At 37.0% G+C, this 24050-nt stretch overlaps 1 protein-coding gene and 1 pseudogene across 4 annotated transcripts in view; both read left to right on the top strand.

The window, feature by feature from the left end:
* Positions 1–24050, top strand: part of LOC148956492 (voltage-gated inwardly rectifying potassium channel KCNH6-like) — a 235620-nt gene that overhangs the window by 35966 nt on the left and 175604 nt on the right. The window lies entirely within an intron of this gene.
* On the top strand, positions 7813–7970 carry LOC148956494 (5.8S ribosomal RNA; annotated as a pseudogene).

Raw genomic sequence — 24050 nt, 5'->3', positions numbered from 1 at the left:
GATATCGAGGAATGAATCTTTAATTGAATCTATAGATTACTTTGAATTTGAAACTGCAGGGGAAATTAAAGAGCAATATATAAACCTAACGAGTGCATAAATAAAGAGGTTTTCGAAGCTAGAGGTTTTCGCGAGAGGTTTTCGAAGCTAGCTCTTTCAAGCAGAACTTATTTATCTGATCTATTTTAGTTTTCCTACAAAATTGCCCTCCCCCTTCCCCCCCCCCCAAAAAAATGTATTTTCAAAATAGAAATTTTGGAATTGAAACTTTCTTATTTGTAAATAAAACAATACATGTTTTAACTCTTTTCTTCACTTCATTTTTTTTAAGATTAAAATTTTTTTAACGACTGATTTTTTTTCGAAAACATTTCTTCTTTAACAAAGGAAATGTCAATGGTACAATAAGATAGTTCAATATATAGGTTAGCAGATTTTGACGAAAACCTTCCAAACTTAGATGCCGATGAAGCAAACAAGAAAATCATAGGCAGCGCGCTAGCGCTGCCTAAGTAAAGAACGATGTGGGCCCAATGTGGTTTTTTTTCTCCACCCGGGCACTTCCTATCGAAGGAGTTGTCGTAGAAACTTCGAAAATGGCTCATTTGATTGGAAATTGGAGTGGCTATGCCCTATTTAATAGTTGAAAGTGATTGGAGGGCAACTAGCCCCCCCCCCCCCCCCCACGCCCATCATTCCCCCCAACACATCCAATCAAAGTTTGAGGTAGCCATTTTGTTCATCGTAGTTGATTTCCAGATAGAAAATATGATTTTGAGGAGGACACTCCCCAACAACCCTCGGGGCAAGGGTTTTAAGTTATGTTCTGAGGGCACATAAGAACGATGTTTGCACAATGAATTATTTATTATTTGTTTCCTTTGGAGATGGGCATTTCACATGGAAGGGGTCATCGCAGAAACTTCAAAAGGGGCTCATTCAATTGGACATGAGAGTTCTAATGCCCTTTTTAATAGTCCAAAGTCATTGGAGGGCAACTAGCCCCCCTTCCACGTCCATCATTTCCCCAAACACATCCAATAAAATTTTTGAGATAGCCATTTTGTTCAGCGTAGTTGATTTGTAGATAGAAAATATATTTTTGAGGAGGACACTCCCCCACACCCCTCAGGGCAAGGATTATAAGTTATGCCCTGGGGGCATATAAGGTTTTTTACTGAAATATTTGTTATAGAAACTTGAAAAAAGGCTCATTCGATTTGAAATTCAAAGGGATAGTACCCCTTTTAATACTCAAAAGCGATTTGAGGGCAACTAACCCCCCTCTCATGCCCACCTTTCCCCCAAACACATCCAATCAATATTTTAGATAGTCATTCTATTCAACATAGTTGAAAGTTTTGGAAATTAGGTCTTTAAGAATCACAAACCCTCCTCCCCCCACAACCCTCAGGGCAAGGGTTGTAAGTTATGCTCTGGAGGCGTATAAGGTTTTTATTGAAAGCGTAGAAACTTCAAAAGGGCTCATTCAACTGGAAATTGAAAGGGCTAGTGCCTTTTTTAATAGTTGAAAGTGATTGGAGAGCGCCTAACGCCCCTCTCACGCCCACAATTTTCCCAAACACGTCCAATCAAAATTTTGAGTTATTCATTTTGTACAACGTAGTTGAAAGTTCTTGAAATTAGGTTTTTTATGATGATAACCCCCTCAGAGCTCTCAGTGCAAGGGTTGTAAGTTACGCCCTGGGGGCATATAAAGTTTATATAGAAAGTTGTTATAGAAATTTCAAAAAGGGTTCATTTGATTGAAAATTGAAATTACCTTTTTTAGTAGTCGAAAGTGAGTGGAGAATAATTAACCCCCCTCTTACGCCCACCATTTCCCCAAAAACATTCAATCAAAGTTTAGAGATAGCCATTTTGTTCAACGTAGTTGAAAGTTCTGGAAATTATGTATTTAAGGATGACAAACTCCCCAGAGCCCCAAGGGCAAAGGTTGTAAGTTCTGCCCTGGGGGCATATAATTTTTTTTTATAGATAGAGCTGTCGTAAAAGTTCAAAAGGGGCTCATTCAATTCAAAATTGAGAGGGCTATTGCCCTTCGTAATAGTCAAAAGTGATTGGAGGGTAACTAACCCCCCTCTCACGCCCACCATTCCTCCAAACACATCCAATCATAATTTTGAGACAGCCATTTTTTCCAACGTAGTTGAAAGTTCTAGAAATTATGGCTTTGAGGATGACAACCCCCCCCCACAGCCCTCAGGGCAAGGGTTGTAAGTTATACCTTGGGGGCATGCAAGGTTTTTATAGAAAGTGTTAATGTAGAAACTTCAAAAGAGATAATTTGATTGAAAATTGAAAGAGCTAGTGCCATTTTTAATAGTCGAAAGTGATTGAAGGGCAACTAACTCCCCTCTCACGCCCACCATTTCCCCAAATACATGCAATCAAAATTTTGAGATATTCATTTTGTTATATATATATATATAATATATATGTGTGTGTTACAGTGAATGTCCGAAATACCGTTTTTTCTCCTTGAATTTAGCCACCGTTGCCAGTCAATTTTTTTCAATTTAATGCACTGTTTGATGATGGGAGGTTAGGTTAGATTGGGTTTGGTTAGATGAGGTTAGGTTGGTTTAGGTTAGCTTAACCCCTTTACGCACGATTTTTTTTCCCGAGGGAAAAAAAAATCTGGAATCTTGTTGGGTTAATGATACATAGCTAAAATACAAGGGGTAAAAGTTTCTAGTTGAACTTGGACGGCAAACCTGATTTTTGCGGTGCTCTCAGTCGAGGACAGTGTGCTTCACTTGATCAAAATCGGCTATATTTTAGGTAAAAAGCATACAAAAGGCAAGTGCTGAATAAACATACAACTAATCACTTAGCGTGAAATTCACCAAAACAATTGCGCCCATTGACAATACACAGAGTGATTTTGTATTTCAAACACATCGTGCGAGTCTTCATAACGCATGGTGAGTTATTGCAACGATTCTGCTTGTCGGTCTTTTCTGGCCAATGAGCTGTCTGGTCAAACCGAGCGCTCCGTCTGGGGAGTACACAATTTCTGTTCCTTTTCTTAGACGGCTCTTTAAGACCTTCCTCTGTTTCGTCAGAATCCAAGTCACATTCAGTCCTTGGCCTGCCTCGCTTCTCGCCTGGAACAACTCCGTGGGTGAGAGCCTGTGCAACGCCAAGACGAAAGGAAAGTAGGTCAAGACGGCTTTTGTTGCTGATTTTCAGTCGATCACAGTCACTCGTGCATTCTAGCCATGAGTTACAAACAGCAAGATCCACAATGTGGAAAATCATTCTGAGGGTCCACTTTTTTGGTCGGATGAATGTTCTGCAACAAGACAAAAGCTGGTCTATTTTGTCAACTCCACCCATACTTCTGTTGTACTCCTTGACAATCTGTGGTCGTGCGATTTCTATCTTTTTCTTTGCAGCCTTTGACCATCTGTTTACTTTGCTGACCTCACCTCCACCCGCATATGTTGAAACCGCTGCTGTTATCCAACCAGCGTACCAAGATAAAATCGTCTTGACCCCTACTACTTCAAAAAACCTGCCCCTTCCTGTTCTCTTCAATTCTTTCTCGGTTTCGAGTGGTACACTTCGGATCCTATTCTCCCGGATAGTACCCGTGCAAAGTACTCCTTTTTTTTCAACTTTAGAAGAAGGTTGATTGAACTAAATAAATTGTCAAAATACACTTTTGTGTATGGCGACGAATTGATCGAATTCACCAGATGGAGGACTATACCAGCATCCACACCATATTTTCTAAAGTCTTCCAAGATTTGTGTATTCTTCCCGTGGTAAACTTCGAAATTTAGCATAGCACCGCCCGAAGTACATAAGAGAAGGACCTTGATGCTCCATGGACAAGGTTTACCTCATTATATATTGTTTTATTTCAAGATTGTCTGTATATGGTACCGTCTGCTCGTCCACTGAAAGGTTTTCTGTTTGTGGAAGTTGACGCACTCGTGTCAAGACTGTATCAATTGCTGGTCGAACTTTCCGTAAACGGTCGTTCTGATTCCTATCATTCAAGTTGTCGACAACATGGAGTGAGGTCCGTATACACTGAAACCTATTTACATTCATGATTTCAGCAATCAGGGGTATCCTAGTGGCTGGGTACCAAAACATCCTATATCTCGGGAACTTGAAGACACCCATTGTAACATGCATGCCAACGAGTCTCTTGATCTCTTTTTGAGTGGTACCAATGCTAACTACATTTTTCTATATTGAGTAGAAATCTGTGTAGTTGGTAAACCTCTCATGAAATTCTTCAGGAAAACACTTATTAAAGTAAACAATCGGGTCAAGGTCTTCGTCGTCATCAGAAGCTTAGGCTGTTGTAGGAGGGTTTCACTTGCCATTGTTGGTGGGAGAGGGCCTCTTATGGTAACGGAAGTTCCTTTTTCGTTTTTTCCCCGTCTCTGCAGCGGGCTGTCGTGTCTCAACATCTAATACATCAGAATCTTGGGTGTCTTCTTCTTCAGGAGTATCGTCACCGTCAGTAGGCACGTATGCTTCCTCCTCCTCGCTATTCGATAGGTCCTCCATTTCAGACTGCTCACTATCAATCTCGTCAAAGATATGCCGGATTTCAGCTTCATTTTGGATGCGCCGACTTCTTCTAGAGGGTCCTAAAAAAAGAAACTGTTAGACAAGGACGAGAAAGAGCAATAAGCACCAGCTGGTATCATAGCAATCATAGTCAGTATTATATCTTCCGCTACACACTGTCCTAGGCTGAGGACACGATAAGTAAGACTGCAATGTCCTTCGAAACTTGTTTGACATCTGCATTCTGCATTTTTTTAACGACAAGAAGATATGTTCTTCATCCGAAGGTATGACCCACAGATCTTTTCTTGTTGCTTCCTCTCTTTCTGGTGAAAAAATCCAAGTTATGTATACGGTCCTTAAATGAGGACGCTTAACTTTTATACCAGCGCTCCCTAACCAAAAAAGTTGCAGCCATTCGAAAAAGTTTTCTCTATTACTGTCAAACATTCAATTATTCATGCTAAAAAACACAAATGCCTCAGATTCATACTTACTGAGCTATAAAATTCCAATTCTTACCTGGTTGAGGACTTCTTCTTGTATCTGACAGGACAAATCTGAATAAAATCTGCAAAATTCTGGCTATGCCTAGATTAAAGTGAAAAAGATATGATATGCAGGACTAACTTGTGAAAAACTAAAAGATATCACCAAGAAAGCGTTACGAGCTACCTTCCGATACAAATTAAATCGAGAGTTTGACATACTCAGGTGAGGGGTTAAGTTAGGTTTTGAACCCGTTTCTGATATTAAGAACCAAATTTAACCTAATCTAACTTAACCTATACTAATCTAAACTTACATAATGTAACCTAACCTAACTTTTAGTTTTACCATCATAGGTTGCACAAGACTGAAAAAGCTCACTCGCAAAGCTAATTGAGTCGAAGCAGAGAAAAAGGAATTTTGATCATTCACAGATGAATGTCGACATTAGCTAGATTTAAGACATTCACCGTAACATATATATACATATATATATATATATATATATATATATATATATATATATATATATATATATATATATATATATATATATATATATATATATATATATATATATATATATATATATATATATATATATATATATATATATATATATATATATATAGTGCCACGCCCCGGAACTTGGCACGCATCGGACTTCTATAAATGGATTCTCATTGTCGCTTGTCTTCTAGTTGCAGACAATTTGAGCCTTTTCTTCATGTTCTGACGTCACCACATGTTCGGTACATTCACCCAGTAAAAAATGCGAATTCCTTCTTAAAGTGCTGACCTATTTAGATCGTTTTTGTATCCAGTCATCGTTCCTTGTTTTCCAACTGTAGATTTCATTGTCCATTTTTTTTTATCTTTACCTCAGAAAGTTTTTTCATACCTTTTGATATAGCAGTTGAGACTCATTCATCATCTCATTTAATTTCTTAAAGCGTAGATAACAAATTCGTCTTTTCCAGTTTCCAACCACATTTCACTGTTAAAAATTTTGTTACAATGAAATGTGATTCTTGCTGTCGTTTGTTCCATGCCTTTTTCTTTAGCTGTTGCGATTCTCAATTTCACTAGTTTTCTAATCACATTTTTCTGCGCTTCGGATTTTCATCAATCAACCCCTTAAACATTTTAAATGACCTGACATTATAATTTGCGCCTTTGTAAAAATATGGTTTTCGTTATTGGACTTATAAGTTTTGCCTTAGCTTGTCTTTTGTCATTATGAAAAACATAACGCCAAAGCTTTTTCTTTTAACAGAGGCTGATGCAGCATCAGGTTCTTGGCTAACATCCTCATAAACTCTAATAATGTTATTTATAGCTATTTCATCGCTTGGACCTGTTGTAGAATGTTGAACGTTGACTTTTGCCTTGGCCTGTCTTTTGTCATCATGAAATATATATCGCCGAGACTTAATTTTTAAACAAAGGCATGGTAAGAATTGATGATCTTATCCATGTCAAAATCCCAGACCCAATTATCATAACTACCATTTTCAATTTTGGTAAGTTTCGACTCCGCTGTCACTTATCTTCTAACCACATTTTTCTTTCTTCTTCATTTTGGATTATGATTACTTCAGAAAATTTGTCAATGCCCTTTGCAAAAGTTGCCCTTATTGGTCTATTTTTACATGACGGTCAAGGTTAATTGTCCAGGTAGTGGATGAAGAACTTCTGTTTCTTCCAACGTGTTATCATTTATAACACTTATGAATTTTTGTTTTTTGGGTCACCTCTCATTTGATGGTCCAGGTTGTCAATTTTCACTCATTGTGAATTTAATGCCAATGTCTTTTGGTTTAGCTGCACTTATTGTTTAGCCTTACATGATAGTCTAGTGTGTAAATGTGTTAATTGTTCAGGTGGTGGGACAAAAATTCTTTTTCTTCAAACGAATTATTATTTATAAGACTTGTAAATTTCCGTTTTTTGGGTCTACCTCCAGATAAGTTTTTCATACTGATATGTCTTTTCATACTGCATCTTTTCGAAGATATTTCATTATTGGATCAAGTCCAATTTCTAACACCGCTTGTCTACTAAGTTTCAATAATTTGGTTTTCTTTTTTAAGGATATTGAATTATTATAATCCCTTGTTAAAATAACAAAAACGGGGCGCTATTTCGGAGAAAGCCTTGATTAAATTTCCTACTGTGTCAAAATAACATCAATAGCTTGTAAAACAGTTCAGTGTTAAAGTGATATAACATTTCATTTCGATGTATTTGCAATGCCGATCAAGGAAAGGTCGGCAGTCATGTATAACCACGCTGAAATTAATAAATGATAGTAAAGTTATCAAAACAAACTCTTTTTTATATCTCCAAAGAACAGTTCCCAGAATATAAACAATAATACATCATAGTTTACTTCCTGCTCTTTTTTAAACCGTTTTTGGTAATACGGAGCGAACGGTAATACGGAGCGACACGGCTCAATAGCGACGAAGATAAGAAGATACGAAGTTCGAGTTCAACTTCGCTGAAGTAAGGATGCAGGGACTGCTTTGAAAAATTTATCTTTTTTAGTTTAATTGGTCGCATATTGTTGTGAGTCTTTTTTTTTATATATTTTTGTCTTGCTGAGGACGGTCCTTGGACATCGGGCCGAAATATTCATCCAAATAATCTTCACTGTCTTACAAAAAGAATTCCCTATTGTTCTTCGTGTTTTTGTTGTCTGACACGGCTCAATAGTAACCGAAACTAAAAAAAATTGCATTGGCCTTGTTTGAGGGAGAATTTGACCCTGGAGGATGGATCACTTGGTTCACATTACGAAGACGAACGCAGCTAGACGTTTGATTCCATGCGAACTGCAGGACACATGAAACGTCTATACTTTGAACACAATTTGCATGTCCACCAGCCTTTGAGCTTGTACTACGTCTGGCTGAGAGACGGATGTCCATATCATACGGTAGATATATCAAAATAATCGGCTTAATATACTGATTCCAAATAAACCAAATTCATTCAGTCTAGTGCAACCCATCGAAGGCTACAAGCCTGAGAAAATTTCCCCGATTTTTGAAAAAGGGGAGAAACACCCCCCTAAAAGTCTGGGAATCTTAATGAAAATCACACCATCATATTCTTCGTATCAGAGAACCCTCTTATAGAGGTTTCAAGCTCCTGTCTGTAACTCATTCTAAATAGCAATAAGTAAGTCATTTTTCCCAAGGAAAGTCAAATTTTCAAAGAATCTTTGTATTATCTGAACTTTTATTTACTATGCCGTGGTTTGTTCTTTACTAGATTTCAGCTATCTCTACATCCTTGACACCGATGTAACTTAGATAGTCTCCATTTCTAATGGATTTAATCTCTTACTAGGTTGCTAGCTACAGCTGCAACCCGTATTTTACAAGATTGACGGGAAACATTTTTTCAAAGAATATTACAAACAGGAAGAAGCCTATGGCCTTTTCTCATTTGAAATAGTAAGAGACAAACCTCAGAGAGTCTGGCAGCTAACTGTGTCCAACATGTGCCTTGGTTGTCCTTTGCTAGCTTTCAGCTATCTCTACAGCTATGATACGGATTAAACTTAAATAATTCCTATATATTTAACTGTATCGACATTATAGTTAACTTAACCTTTATATAATTATATTTAACTGCATCCTTTATATATTTATTTTCTTAAAACCTGGATCACAAGGCAACTTAGTAACCATCCTCACGTGCGCTCGAGCTCTATATCTTTCGGCAGCTTTTTATCTCTTTTAGATGACTTTTCTGATACATTCTCTGATATTTCAGGATGTTATTTCTATTTTTTCTGTAGTTTTGTTTTCTTAAAGTAGATATTTGGATTGATTGACTCTAATACTTCTCTCGGTTTTTTTTTCTTTCGTTAACTTGAGACCATATCTTTTCAATCTAAAGTTCTGCCCATAAAATCACGCGTCAGGTAGATTACATCTAAGAAAAAACCAAACTAATTTAAAAATTTTCAGGTATTTTTTTAGTTAAAATTAAAAAAATAAAATTATTTTTCAGACACCATAAATATGTTTGCACTTTACATAATAAATTTAGCGATTCTGAACTGAAAACTAAAATAAAATTTATCTTGAATTTTTTTTCTATGGAAATATAGAACAACGTTAAACAGATGCGCACTTTAGGAGTTAAGCCAAAAATGTTCGGTTCCAGGAGACAATCAAAACTTTGAACTGAGAGATGATATAAAAAATTATTTATTCAAAATTTTCGTGAATTATTCTAGTTTCAACTGACAAATCAGATTTTTTGTTAAAACCTTAAAAAAACTTCATTTTATACAAATACGTTTACATGCTTTTTGTAATTTTAAAAAATCCTATTTTGATCTTCATATGCAAGATGATGCTTATAATATTTGCTACTACAATACTTTACAAAAATGCAGTTTCTCGTAAAAATTGATTTTATAATTTTTTTTTTATTACAAAAGGCATTAGATGTAGCAATTTCTTTTAAAGTGAGCCATTACGATATAAGAACAACGCCATCACCCACTTCGATGCCAAGAAAATTTGGCGCAAAACCCAGTACAAATCTGCAAAGATGCCATAAGCAACGCTCCTCTTTATTACGAGTCATTGGGACCCTTCAATGTTCTATGTTTTTCCCTGGGGGGCCCTCTTTTTTCCCTAGGAAGGAGTAGCAAACAAATATTACCCATTTGGAGAATGTTACTTACAACGAGAATCAATATATACAAGCCTACCACTTGCGGAGTGTCGGGGCCCGAATCAAAATCGGCTAGATGGCTTTCTTTTCTTAACTGGCATATTGATATTTCTGGTCACTAAAAATGATCTAAAAAGATCACAACTTTAGGGAAGAATTTGTGTTTTTCCCATAATGGTTGTATCTAACCTATGATGACGCCAAGACATCAAGAGGGGACTCACATTGTTTGCGGTTACAAGATAAGTGACAATGAGAATCAATAAAGACAAGCTTGTCGATTAGCAATGACAGGGCCTGGCCTCGAAATCAGCTACATAGTTTATTTTCTTCTTGAAACTGGCAAATTGACATTTCTGTATACAAGAACAATCTAAATAGGTCACAGCTTTAAGAAAAAAAAAATCGTATTTTATCCAGGGTGGTTGCTTGTAAACTGGGAGGGGGTCTATGCCTATGCCGATATTGGGAGATATCTTATGCCACCAGAGAAACCTGGCGAGACCTCAGGGGTCAGGGTAACTCCCACGCGCCACGGATTTCTACGTGTCCCGTCTCTGGCGGTTTCCGCAACTGTCAGGATTCTGACAAGTTTACTTCTCCCTTGGTGTATAAGTTCCACACTACTTCGCCCCAGGCTGCATAAGGATTAAATTCCCCAATTCTATTTGCTTTCCCTCCCGGAACGTTATCATGCCTAGTATAGGATCTAAAAGTCAAAGGTATAAAATGAAACAAAGCTTACTATTGACTTCAAACTCATGACAAGAACTGAAAAACAAAACTTACATTTAATTAAGATACTCTGAGACACGACTTTGCGCCGTCAGGATTCTGACAATGGTACTTCCGCCGTGGTATAACAGCTCCACACTACTTGATCCAGGCACCACAACCACTAAACTCCCCCAATTCTCTTTCTTTATACAATTAATCATTAGTCACATTACAATTAATCAAGACACTCTGAGACACGCCTCTGCCTACGCTACTCTGAACCTCTGAATGAATGGTTAAGTCAAAATTAAAATTACCCAGCGTCCTTTGAAGATATTAATTTAAAAAAACTTTTTCCACAAAACAGGTTTTTCAAAGAAAAGTAAAGAGCTCTATTACGCCAAGAATGAGCAAAAATAAAGTCAAATAACTTTACAAGCGTAAAACTACCACAAATCAATATCAATAAATAAATGAAACCCAAAACGAACAGAAATTACAATAAATAGCCCAGTCAATGAATATTATTCCCCAATAGTTTCTATCTATGTTTTTTGACAACCTGGATACACTTAGCCTACACTCTTTTCATTTGTTTAAATTGTAAAAGCAAAAGTAGTAATATTACTATCCCCAACAGTTTCAACTTACTACCCCTCTTGTAGTATCCCCAAAAGTTTCAATTTAGTACCCCCAGATGTTCTCGATATACTGCTGAGGTTTCTTATTGCCAACCATAAACTACAATGCTTTTTGATTTATTTTAAAGCAGCATTTAGTTTTAAAGCATAATGGGCCAGTTGTATAATTGTTGGGGGTTGACATTTCCTAATATCACTAAAAATATTGTTGCTGGACCATTCTGCTATGCTAAACAAAATGGCTGTCTCAAAATTTTGACTAAATGCGTTTGGAAAATGAATGGGCTTAAGAGAAAGGCTGCTTTCTCTCCAATCTCTTGTATTCTTAAAAAGGGCACCATAACTTTTAATTTTGAATTGAATTACTCCTTTAAAAGTTTCAATGATATTTCTAGCTATTATAGAGTAGTGCTGCCTATGATATTACTTTTATACCCTTTTGAAAACCTACATGCATACAGTTTTTTCCTTTAATTGAAATTTCTAAACGTTTCCTAAAAGTTTCTTAATACCTTTAGCGTCATTAGTTACATTAACTGTAGTGGTAGTATTAAAAGTATACATATAGTGCCTTCTGGTAAGTTCAAAATCCACCAGAACTTACCGTTATTATTAATATAAGTCTAAATTATTAATATAAGTTGTTCTTCAGATATTGCTATGTCACCTTTTCGAATGTCCACATGCTCATAGTTTTTTTTTATTTAGTTCAACATCCCCCTAAATATTTCTTAAAAAATTCACCTTAGTACCCTTAGCCTTTGTAGTAGCAATAGTTCTAGCAGCATTAGTAGCAGTATGCGCATAACACCTTTGATTTCTTCAACATCCCCTTCGTCACACGCTGAAAGTTTCAACTCAATACATACCATCAACCATTCCTGAAGCATTACTGAAGCGTCCGCTTGACAACCTGTGTGAGCATTGTGTGTTTCGGTTTAGTTCCATACAGTGTCAATATATTCCAAATTTTTTTCCTTAATATCCTTAGTTTTAGTAGCAGCAGTAGTAGTAGTAGCTGTAAAATTAACTGTAGTAGCCTAAGCTTTAGTGGCCGCAGTATTAATAGAAGAAGTATAAATTGTAACAGTAGCAGTTTTATGAGTAGAAGCAGTAGCATTAGGATGCAAATATTTTCTTTTGGCTAGTTCAATATCCCTCAAAACAAGCCCTGTTTGTTACAACTTTAAAAACTAAACTGTTTCTAAGATATCACTGATATACCTTTTTGACAACTAGCGTACAGAGGAACTATTATGATTCATTTCATCTACCTTCTTCAAATTGTCTTTAACATTTCGCTTTCATACTCTTAGGAAATGTTGAAACAGCAGTCACAATAAGTAGTATTGATATTACTAGTAATAGTATTGAATAGCGGTAGTACTACTAGCAGCAGTAGTATTAACCTATTGCCTTTTGGTCAGTTAAACATCTTTCTCATCAAGTCTTGGAAGTTTCAACTTAATACTATTAGCCTTTGCTATGACGTTTCTGATATGTCCTTTTGATAACCTGTATGTTCATATACTTCTTGAAATTTTCATCTCAATCCTCTCACCCCTACAAGTAGTTGCAACTGAAGTAGTAGTAGTAGTGGTACTAAATGTAGCAGTAACGGTAGTATTAGCAGTAGTGTGCACACATTGCCTTTTGGTAAGATGGTCTTCCTCTTTAAGTTCTCTGAAAGTTTCAACTTTACCCAAATCAGTTCTTAAAATTCGCTATTTATACTATATGTAGATACGAAGCAACTTTTAATGAATTTCAAGTTTTCCCTTAAAGTTCTAGCTGGGGTAGTTTGATAGTTACAATTATGATAGTAGTAGTAGTATAGGTAGCAAGCAGGTGCTATCTTTTTGACTATCGCCCTTAAAATTTCCTGAATTTTTCAAATGAATATGCTCAGTTATTCCTGTCTTGTACGCTTTTGACAATCCGTATACACATAACGTGTTTTGATTTAGTTCAAAATTCCCCTCAAAATTCTCTAAAAGGCTCACCTGGATACACTTCGTCTTCTTGGAAAGTAAAGTTCAAACATGCATACCTTTCTCAATAACATATGTATGTGTAAATGATGAACGAATTTCCTAAGTTACACCCCTTGTTCTTAGGACTGTGGGAAGGTTGACATCCCCAATAACTGGACTTCTCAACATTGCTGAACAAAATAGCTCTCTTAAAATTTCGATCGGATATGCTTTTAGGAATAATGGGATCGGGGGGAGAGGGAGGGGGGCTGACGTCCCTTCATTCACTTTTAAGTCTTAAAAAGGACACTAAAACTTCCGACTTCCAATCAAATGAGCTCCATCTGATCCAAAGTTTATACAACTACCCGTTCCATAAAAGCCTTGTATGCCCTGAGCATAACTTAAAATCCTTGCCGATGCGCTCTGGGGGATTGTGTCCACCCTAAAGACATTGTTATATGAGTTTTGGACTATTTGTAACAAAATGGCTATCTCACAAATTCAATTAAATGTGTTTTGGGAAAAGAGGATGTCAGGGAGGGGGCTAGTTGTTCTCCATTATGTTGAATTTTAAAAGGGAACTAGAACTCTACATTTCAAATGAGCCTTTTCTAAAGTTCGCAGGACCACCCCTTCCATAAAAACCTTACATGCCCTTGGGGCATAGCTTACAACCCTTACCCCCAGACTCTGGGGTATTCTGCCAACCCCAAAGGCCTTATTATATGATCTTTAGACTATTTTTGACCAAATGTGTATTTCAAAATTTTGATTGGATGTATTTGTGGAAAATAAAACGTGGGGGGTGGGCTAGCTTTCCCAAATCACTTTAACTCTTAAAAAGGGAACTAAAACATCTGACGAGCCCCGTCCGGAGTTTATACGATCACTCTTTCCATAAAATCCTTATATGCCCTCGGGGCAAAACCTATAACCTTGCGCTGATGGCTCTGGGGGGGGGAGCTCATCCTCAAAGAAATAATTTTTAGACCTTCCAGCTACGCTGAACAAAATGACTATGTCAAAATTTGGTTAGATATGTTTTGGAAATTGATGGGCGTGAGGGGGGGGGGCTTCTTACCCTCTAATCATTTTTAACTATTCAAAAAGGCCTTTTCAATTTCCAATTGAATGAGCCTCTTTTGAAGTGTCGTCGACTACAAATAGCCATCTCAAAATTTCTATCAGATGCATTTTGGGAAAATACGAGGTGTAGGGGGGGGGTATCCACCCTACGATCACTTTGAATCTTAAAAAGGGTACTAGAACTTCTGATTACCAATCCAAAGAGCCCCTCCTAAATTTATACGGCCACTCTTTCTGTAAAAACCTTATATGGCCCCAGGGCATAACTTACAACCCTTGCCCCCAGGGCAGCGGGGGAGTTGTAATCCTAAAACAAAATCCGGACCTTTTAACTACGCTGAATAAAATGGATATCTCAAAACTTTGATTGGGTGTGTTTGGGGAAATCGTGGGCGTGTTAGGGGGGTTAATTTCCCTCCAATCAGTTTTGATAACTAGATGCAGCACTAGTCCCTTCAATTTCCAATCAAATTAACCTTTTTCGAAGTTTTTATGACATTAATTGTCCATCTCAAAATTTTTATAAGTTCTATTTCGGGAAAATCCAAGGTTTGTGTGTGTGGGGGGGAGGGGGTAACCACCCTCCGATAACTCTGAATCTTAAAAAGGGTAGTAGAACTTCTGATTACCAATCTAATGAGCCCCCTCCTAAGTTTATACTATCACCCCTTCTATATAAATTTTATATGTTCCCAGGACATAACTTACAACCCTTGTCCTGAAGGCTCTGGGGGATTGTCAGCTTTAAAGACATATTTTCTGGACCTTTCAACTACTTTGAACAAAATGGCTAACTCACAATTTTGATTCGATGTATTTAGGAAAATGGTGGGCGTGAGAGGGGTGTTAGTTGCCCTCCAATAACGTTCGACTATTGAAAAGGGCACTAGCCCTTTCAAGACAACGCTTTCTATAAAAACCTTATATGCACCCAGGGTATAACTTACTAACCCTTGCCCTGAGGGGTTTGGGGGGGGGGGGTTCAACCTCAAAGACATAATTTGTTGAACAAAATGGATATCTTAAAATTTTGATTGGATGTGTTTTGGGAAATGGTGGGCGTGACAGGAGGTTTTTCGCCCTCCAATCACTTTCGACTATTAAAAAGGGCACTGACCTTTTCAGTTTCCAAGCAAATGAGCCCCTTATGAAGTTTCTTAGACAACACTTTCTATAAAAACCTAATGTGCTCCCAGGGTATAACTTACAAACCTTGCCCTGAGGGCTGTGGGGGAGTGTCATCCTCAAAAACATAATTTTCAGGCCTTTCAACTATCTTGAACAAAATACCTATCTCAAAATTTTGATTGGATGTGTTTGGGGAAATGGTGGGCGTGAGAGGAGAGTTAGTTGCCCTCCGATTACTTTCGACTATTAAAAATGGCACTAGCCTTTCAATTTTCAATCGAATGAGCCCTTTTGGAAGTTTCTACGGCAATGTTTTCTGTAACGACCACATATATCCCCAGAGCATAACTTACAACCCTTGTCCTGAGGAATTTTTTTTAGGGGGGGGGGGGTTTCGTCCTCAAAGGCATAATAGTTGCCCTCCAATCACTTTCTAATATTAAAAAGAGCACTAGCCCTTCGAATTTCCAATCGAATGAGCCCTTTTCGAAGTTTCTGCGACAGCTCCTTCAATACGAAGTGCCCTGGTCTAAACAAAAAAAAAATAATACATTGTGCTTATATCGCTCTTTACTTAGGCAGCACGGTACTTTTCAAGATACCAGTAGTCACGCAAGAATTGAATTTAACATAAGATAGCATTACCCGGTGAGACACTGTAAAACAAAAGGTTCCTCTCTCCGGGAACCATATGCAAACTTAGTTTTTCGGGGGTTTAGGGGGAATAAAAGGTACCTAGGTTGGGTTAGGTTAGGTTACGTATTTAATAAAGGCTATGCCTAAACCCCCACCCCTAATATGCAAATGTATAGCCCAAATTCGTTTCTGAACTATTATATTTTCATCCTATTTTGTTTTGTTTCATTAGCATTAAAGAAACTTCACTTATCGCGTGACTACTGGTATCTTGAAAAGTGCCGTCAGCGCTATTGCGCTGCCTATAATGAGTCATAGCCTTCTACTTTTTTTGGCTTTAATTAATTAGCAAATTCTTTAGGACGGCATGTGGTAACAGATCGATCCAGAGTTTAAAAATTGACGATAAAATAAGTTAAATTTACAAAAAGGGCATTTTTCTGATAAAAAGGGCCAAAGGTCCCAACACCTCCCTTCAAAAAAGGGAGGTAGTATTCCTGTGAGATAGGTCACAGGTCATTATAGTTGGACCAAAAAGATCACAAGAGCACCTAATAATTTGCAGAGTTCCACAGGGGTCGATTTTAGGGCCACTGCTTTACCTCATTTTTACCGCGGACATAGGAAATTTGATGAAACATTGTTTGACAATATCATTCGCAGATGGTACAGTTTTATTATTCCGAGATTAAGCGTTGAAACCCTTTTTAAGACCATAGAGAGCGCGTTGAATGATCTAATAAAATATACGAGGAGTAACCGTTTATTGATTAATATTAAAAAAAAACAAATTACATGATTTTTTCTACTATTAAAAAGGTAAACAGTGAACTATCTTTAACAGCTGATATTTAATATATAGGTTTTCAAATTCAAAATTTTTAAATATTTAAAAAAAATTTTGAAGGTGTAGTCATTGATTAATTATTGTCATGGAAAGAACATGTAAATTCATTATCTATAAAAATTGCAAGAGGAGTTGGTGTTTTGTATAGACTGAAAAATTTTCTTCCGCAAAAAGTTTTGCGAACCCTTTATTTTACTCTTGTTTATCCTTATACTCAATATATTTGTTACGTTTAGGCTAATTCTTTATGTTATAATTTAGAGAGAATTCAAATCTTACAAAATAGAGCTGTAAAGTCAATTTAATTTATTAAACTTAATACTAAAGAAGTTTTTCCTTAAATCTCAGTTGCTAACAGTAAGACAAATTTGCCAGCTCCAAACTGTTGTGTTCAATTATAAATAATTGAATAGTCTAGCACCCCCAGGACTAACACAACTTGTCCTTTTTCATTTATTGTCATATTATCATGCTCATCCAACTTCATCATCTATACAGTTTTCTCTTATCTCGGATATTTGTCACACGCAAAGAGCAGCTCTTTCTAGCAAATAAGGTGGAGTGAAATTATGGAAGAGTAATCTACTGGAAATAAATGATTCTGTTTTTTTCAGTTCCATCATGTCGATACAATTATACGAATCATCTTCTTTCTAATAGTACAAATGAATAATTTTTTCGAGGACTCTCTCTTCTTTATGGAGTGCACAGTGCCTTTTTTTTATTTTTTTTTTCTCTTTCAAAGTTTAGCACTTGGTTGTTTTGTCAATAATCAGTTATAATATTTATATGAATATTTGAGTTCTCCATGGGCTACATTTACGCACTAGGGATCATTGATCAGTCTCTGGAGTTGTGTTTTATTTGTGTGTTTATATTCAATAAAGTCAAAAGTAAAAAAAAGTAAAAAAAAAAATTATCTCCACCACGCCAGTGGTCAGAGCTTAAAAACATAAAATTTATAACACCAACTTCAAAATCACCAAATTTGTTTATCTTCTCTTCTTTCTTCTTTTGAATATCTCCACTGCAGATACCCGTTGTCTTATAGATCCACGGCTATACAATGCGTTTGGCTTAGTTCCATTGCCATTAATTATCTCTTTCAAACCAATCCAGGCTATTGTCTGTAAAACCCGTTTCGTTGTTTAAGCCTTGGAAGAAGGAAGAATCCACGAGCTTTGTGGAACTTAATCGTACTAAGCATGATTAAAATAAAAAAAAAATTGCCGCTCTAAAAAAAATTACACTTAGGAGAAGCGTAGAATCAGGTTTTTGCACATTTGATGATTTGAGTCATGAAGAAAAATTGGCTGAGCCTCTTAACCTCTTAATCTCCATCGGTGGAAACTACTCCACATCTCGGTTAAAACGCGAATTCCCCCTTGGCATAATTTGAAATCATGTATGACCGAAAATATAAAGGCCAGTGAAGACGATAGGGGTTCATTGAAATGAGGTAAAAATTTGACCGAACCATGGATCTCTTTTTTCTGGATCTCATCCCCCTAAGACAATTGTATGAAGAACAAACGGCGATGTCAACTGAAGACTAGATAGGCAAGGATTCGGTAAAGGGATCACACTTGCCCACCAGATGTGCATTGAGGGAATGGTAGTCTGTGACCTCCTTTGAGTTGATAAGATCAGTCTCAGATTCCCTTTCAAGTTTCTTCAATCCAACCTGAAATTCAATACCTCCCAGTCTTTCCGTAACCCGTTGAAGTTCATTCAATTCTATTTTATAATTATCTGTAGTTTTTCTTAAAAGGTCATGGACCTTCTCTTCCCCTCTAAGCTTGTTTTACTGTAATTTCGCAATTCTCCCACTGGGTCTTGGATCTCTTTATCCACCCTGGGCTTTTTTTTCTTCTCGTAATTTTGTAATTCTCCTAATTTCGGACTATGGGCTATAGCCCATTCTTTTCTCTTATGGGTTACTTTATCGTCTTTATTGGTGAAATTTTTCGTAAATTTTTCGGGCTTACCACATTTTAGCGAATTATCAACATTTTAGACTATCATGTATTTTTGTTGATTAGACTAGAAGGCTTAGCCTCCCAATTTTTTTTATGGGCCGGTCCACCTTCCCCCCTTCTCAACGAAGTTGCATGTTGTCCCATCTTAGCATTTAATGTCTGATAATTTTCTTTCTCTCGCGATTGATCCTTAGACAAATTATTACGGCCATCCGAAGGAATATAAGTCACTTGTGATAAAACACCCTATCCGAATTTCCCCAGCGAGTTTTTATTAGACCTTTCATGGTTCTTCTGAACTCTTGGCGATCTCACTATTCTTCTGCCTCTATTCGTTCTTGTCTTTCCTTCTCGTTTTTATCTTCTACTATTTTATGTAACGTGGAGGTGTTTAATTTTCGTGTTCTAGAGTTTTTTTCATTTAGTAAAAGATGCTTTCCAATAATTTCCAGTTCTACTTTCTTAACATTTTTATTCACCTCTTCGTAGGTTTGTGTCTCTTTTTTTTCCTACCTCTTCATACCCTTCGAAAGCGATATCCACCTCCCGAGTAGAGGGACAAGTCAAATTCAATTTATTTTCTGGTACTTGTTAAGAATACAGTAAACACGCGGGAAAGACCGCACCGGAATCTCAAAGATGCTTGATGAATAACAGGTTTTCACTTCATAGTGAGGTAATGCTCACTCTGTGACAAAGATTTAAACTTTAGTTTTTTGAGTTTGAAGGGGCAAAAAAAGGTACCTAGGTTAGGTTACGTATTTAGTATACACAGATTTAAGTTTTAGCTTTACCCATTTTCTAGATCTTGAATACGCTCTACCTCCTTAAACATTTGTAATTTTTTCGCAATGGCCTCCCTGGTCTTTTTAAAAGCTGCCCATTCCATCTGAATTGCCATTTCTTTTTTGCTATCTTTCAGACAGATAGCTTCGATTCAACGTAGAAATTTATCATTATTCAATTTGTTAGAGAGAAGGCCTTTGTCCGAACTTCTCCTCCATAAATAATCCGGTATCTAACTATCCATACATCGGACGTTTTCTTTCTTAAATGACATTGTCTCTCTTCAAAATATAGTCAAATTTTCATCTAATACGAAGATAATACACATGATCTTTATCGGTTAATATCTCTCCATAAACTAGTCAATTACGGTAAGTTCAACAATTACTACCTACAAAAATTATAACATGCAATTACTATTGTGAATTATCAGCACCAGGTATGATATTTAAGAATCTCTCAAATAACCGGAATATCTAAACTTCAATATTGAATAAGGACTTAATTCACGGCAAACAAACTTTATATGAGTGGAATATATCTCCGAAAAGCGAAATAAAAGGGGTTGGACGAGAAAGTAAAGTGAACAAACGCGCGAATATTCTACTAATGGATTGGCTGGACCAAACCTCAAACAGGGAAATCTACTCTGCAAAACAAACTACATATCCACACAGGATACTGGTACTCCAAATGTAATCCCCACTTAGGCCGATTACCAAATAGAAGAGGTGCCTCGCATCTTCCTTATCAAATGTACGTACAAAACTGACAAATTTGTGCAATTTGCCGTGTTCAATAGTCTTAAAACCTCGCTACTGAAGGTTATCTCCAAGTCACTAATTTACTCAAATAATAACCCAACTTTTTAACCCATATTTTTTAATACGGGGAGATTCCTCCAGTGTAAACTCAGAACTCAATTAATTCCCCGTTATTTTTTTATTCAAAAATCTTACAATTGTCTAATTATTCAAGCCAAAACGGTCAATAATGTAATTTTCTCTTGTTTTTGTATTTAAGTAGGCTAGGCCTAAGCCTTTCATCAAAGATACCCAAGCTCATACAATGCGTCGTTCCTATGTAGAGCTTGGCTTATTAAATTTTAAATTCGGAATACTTCAATCTGTATTTCTGTGAAATTTGTATAGCCTACTACTTCTGGGCTAAATCCACCCTTATCTTCGTAAAGGCACGTTCTTTTGCTACTAATGCTATAGATCTTTTTTCGCTACCACCTGTGTATGTGGAAGGGAGGGGAGCTGCTACTCCACGCCGGTGTTGGAATGTCTAATGCCACCAGAGTAACCTGGCGGTAGATCAGAGGTCAGGGTAACTTCCACGGGCCACAGATTTCTCTTTGCCCCGTCTCTGGGGGTTGCCAAAACCGTCAGGGCTCTGACAAATGTACTTTCCCCGTGATATAGAAGTACCAGACTACTTTGTCCCAGACACCAGAAGCACTAAGCTTCCCATATTTTTTCGGGAAATTTGTATCTTGCAATATTCTCGCATAAAAAAGAATCATTTAGGTAGGTCAAAAGTCCGAGAAAATTCGGTAAGAGGCTTAATTTTGGTTTTTGCAAATGACGTCATCTACAATGTTAGTACACCATATTATCATTTCTTATTAGATTAATTAAAAAAAACTTTCCGAAAAATAAATTTTTCAAAGAAAAGTAAAGGCCATTTTAAACTTAAGCTCAGGAGATACAAATACCTGTTAAAATTCAAACTCAAAACGACCAGAAATTACTATTAAAGGATAAATGAACCCCAAAACGAACAGAAATTAAATAGACAATCATAGCAAAAAACATACAACAAGTAATAATATAAATGAATAGATAGATCTTAAAGCGAGTAATGCTTAGATTGAATATGAAAATCAAGCGTAAAACGAAAACAAATATTTTGCTATTAAAGTATAAATGAAACTTAAAACGAACAGAAATTAAATAGCAATCAATGCGAACGAACATATAATATTTATTAATGTAAATGAATAAATAAATCTTAAAACGAGTGAAACTTAAATTGAATGTGCAAATCAAGTTTGAATCGAATAAAAATAACTACAAACAAGAGTTTGGGTATCGCCTCACTGCAGAAGCCTAAAACCTACTGCGTAGGGGGGCTAGTCACCCTCCAATCTCTTTTGACTCTTAAAAAGTGAACAAGAGCTTTCATTGTTCAGTCAAATGAGACCTCTCCAAAGTTTATACGAGCATCCCTTCCATAAGAAATAATGGGAAGGATTCGGAGAATCCTTAAATTACAAACCTTGCCCTGAGGGCTGCGGGGGAGTTGTCTTCCTCAAAGACTTAATTTACAAACGCTAAAACTACGTTGAATAAAATCGCTACAATGAATTTTTTATTGAAAGTCCTTGGGGAATAGGTACGCGTGAGAGGGGTGTCTGTTGCCCTCAAACTACATTTGACTAATAACAAAAACACTCCGCTTTTGGGTTTCCAATGGACTGAGCCTTTTTGACATTTTTAAGACAACGCTTTCTATGAAAATCTTATATGCCCCCACGGCAGAACTTACAACCCTTGCCCATTGGGTTGTGGGGGATTGTCCTCCTCAAAAATATATTTTCGATCTGGAAATCAACTATGCCGAACGAAATGGCTATCTCAAAATTTTGATTGGATGTGTTTGAGGGAATGATGGGCGTGGGGGGGGGGGCTATGTGCCCTCCAATCGTTTTCGACTATTAAAAAGGATACTATCCCTTTGAATTTCCAATCAAATGAGCCTTATTCGAAGTTTCTACGACAACGCCTTCTAAAAAACCTTATATGCCCCCAGGGCATAACTTAAAACCCTTGCCCTGAGGGTTGTGGGGGAGTATCCTCCTCAAAAATATATTTTCTATCTGGAAATCATCTAAGCTGAACAAAATGACTATCTCAAAATTTTGATTGGATGTGTTTGGGGGAATGATTGGCGTGTGGGGGGGGGGGCTAGTTGCCCTCCAATCATTTTTTACTATTAAAAAGGGCACTAGCCCTTTAATTTCCAGTTGAATGAGCCTGTTTTGAAGTTTCTACGACAACGCCTTCTATAAAAACCTTATATGCATAACTTAAAACCCTTGCCCTGAGGGTTGTGGGGGAGTGTCGTCCTCAAAAATATATTTTCTAACTGGAAATCAACTACGCTGAACAAAATGGCTATCTGAAAATTTTGATTGGATGTGTTTGGGGTAATGATGGGCGTGTGGGGGGGAGGGGGGCTAGTCTTCAATCCCTTTCGACTATTAAAAAGGGCACTAGGTCTTTAATTTCCAATCGAATGGGCCTGTTTTGAAGTTTCTACGACAACGCCTTCTATGAAAACCTTATATGCCCCCAGGGCATAACTTAAAGCCCTTGCCCTGAGGGTTGTGGGGGAGTATCCTCCTCAAAAATATATTTTCTATCTGGAAATCAACTACGCTGAACAAAATGGCTATCTCAAAATTTTGATTGGATGTGTTTGGGGGAATGATGGGCGAGGGGGGGGCTAGTTGCCCTCCAATCATTTTCGACTATTAAAAAGGGCAATAAAACTCTCGATTTCCAATCAAATGAGCCCCCTTTGAAGCTTATGCGACGACCGCTTGCATATGAAGTGCCTCTGGGAAAAAAATAAATAATAATAAAATATCGGAACCGTATAACCTTTACTATAGGCAATGCTACAGCGTTGCCTCTGATCATATAAGCATTTTCTAACGATGTCATGCATAGCACAAGGAAGATTGTTGAGTTTCCAACGCATAACTTCTTTATATAATAAAATGTCTGTTGGAAGGCCCAAAATGCAAAAACTTGCAGATGCAGTTACTATAAATGATGATTCTTTGCAAAACTAAAGCAAAAACCATTGCTAAATTTTCTGAAGTAATCAAAATCCAAAAACGTGTTAAAAATGAAAATGAAGAGCAAAGTTACGGGCAGTTAGAAGATATGCGAAAATGACAATTAGAGCATGTCAAGTATGAAATGAAGATCAAAGACGCACGTGCTTATAAGACATGCGACACCGAGCAAGTGAGCGAGTCAAAAATGAAAATAAAGAGCAAAGATACACGCGGTTAGAAGAAAAGCGGCGGTATGCTAAAAATGAAAATGAAGAGAAAAGACACATGCAGTTAGAAAACATGCGATACCGAGCATGACAGCGAGACAAAAATTAAAATGAAGATCAAATGCACACGCGGTTAGAATAACAGTGGAAGTGTGTCAAAAATGAAAATGAAAAGCAAAGACACACGCGGTTAGGAGACATGCGACGCCGAGCATGTGAGCAAGTCAAAAAAGAAAAGCAAAGACAAAAGCGGTTAGAAGACATGCTACATCAAACTTGTGAGCGAGTCAATGAAAATCAGCCTGTAAAGTGAGAACCAAAACGTGTCAAAATTGAAAATGATGGCGATGATGATTGGGTCTGGTATTTTGACATGCATAAACTCATCAATGCCTACCATACCCTTGTTAAAAAAAAAAGGTTCGGC

This window comes from Artemia sp. Qi Xiang Cuo, chromosome 1 (assembly GCF_049724085.1).
Source record: "Artemia sp. Qi Xiang Cuo chromosome 1, ASM4972408v1, whole genome shotgun sequence".
Taxonomy (NCBI): domain Eukaryota; kingdom Metazoa; phylum Arthropoda; class Branchiopoda; order Anostraca; family Artemiidae; genus Artemia; species Artemia sp. Qi Xiang Cuo.
The sequence above is the reverse complement of the archived record's forward strand: the minus strand, read 5'-3'. Positions and strand labels throughout refer to the sequence as shown.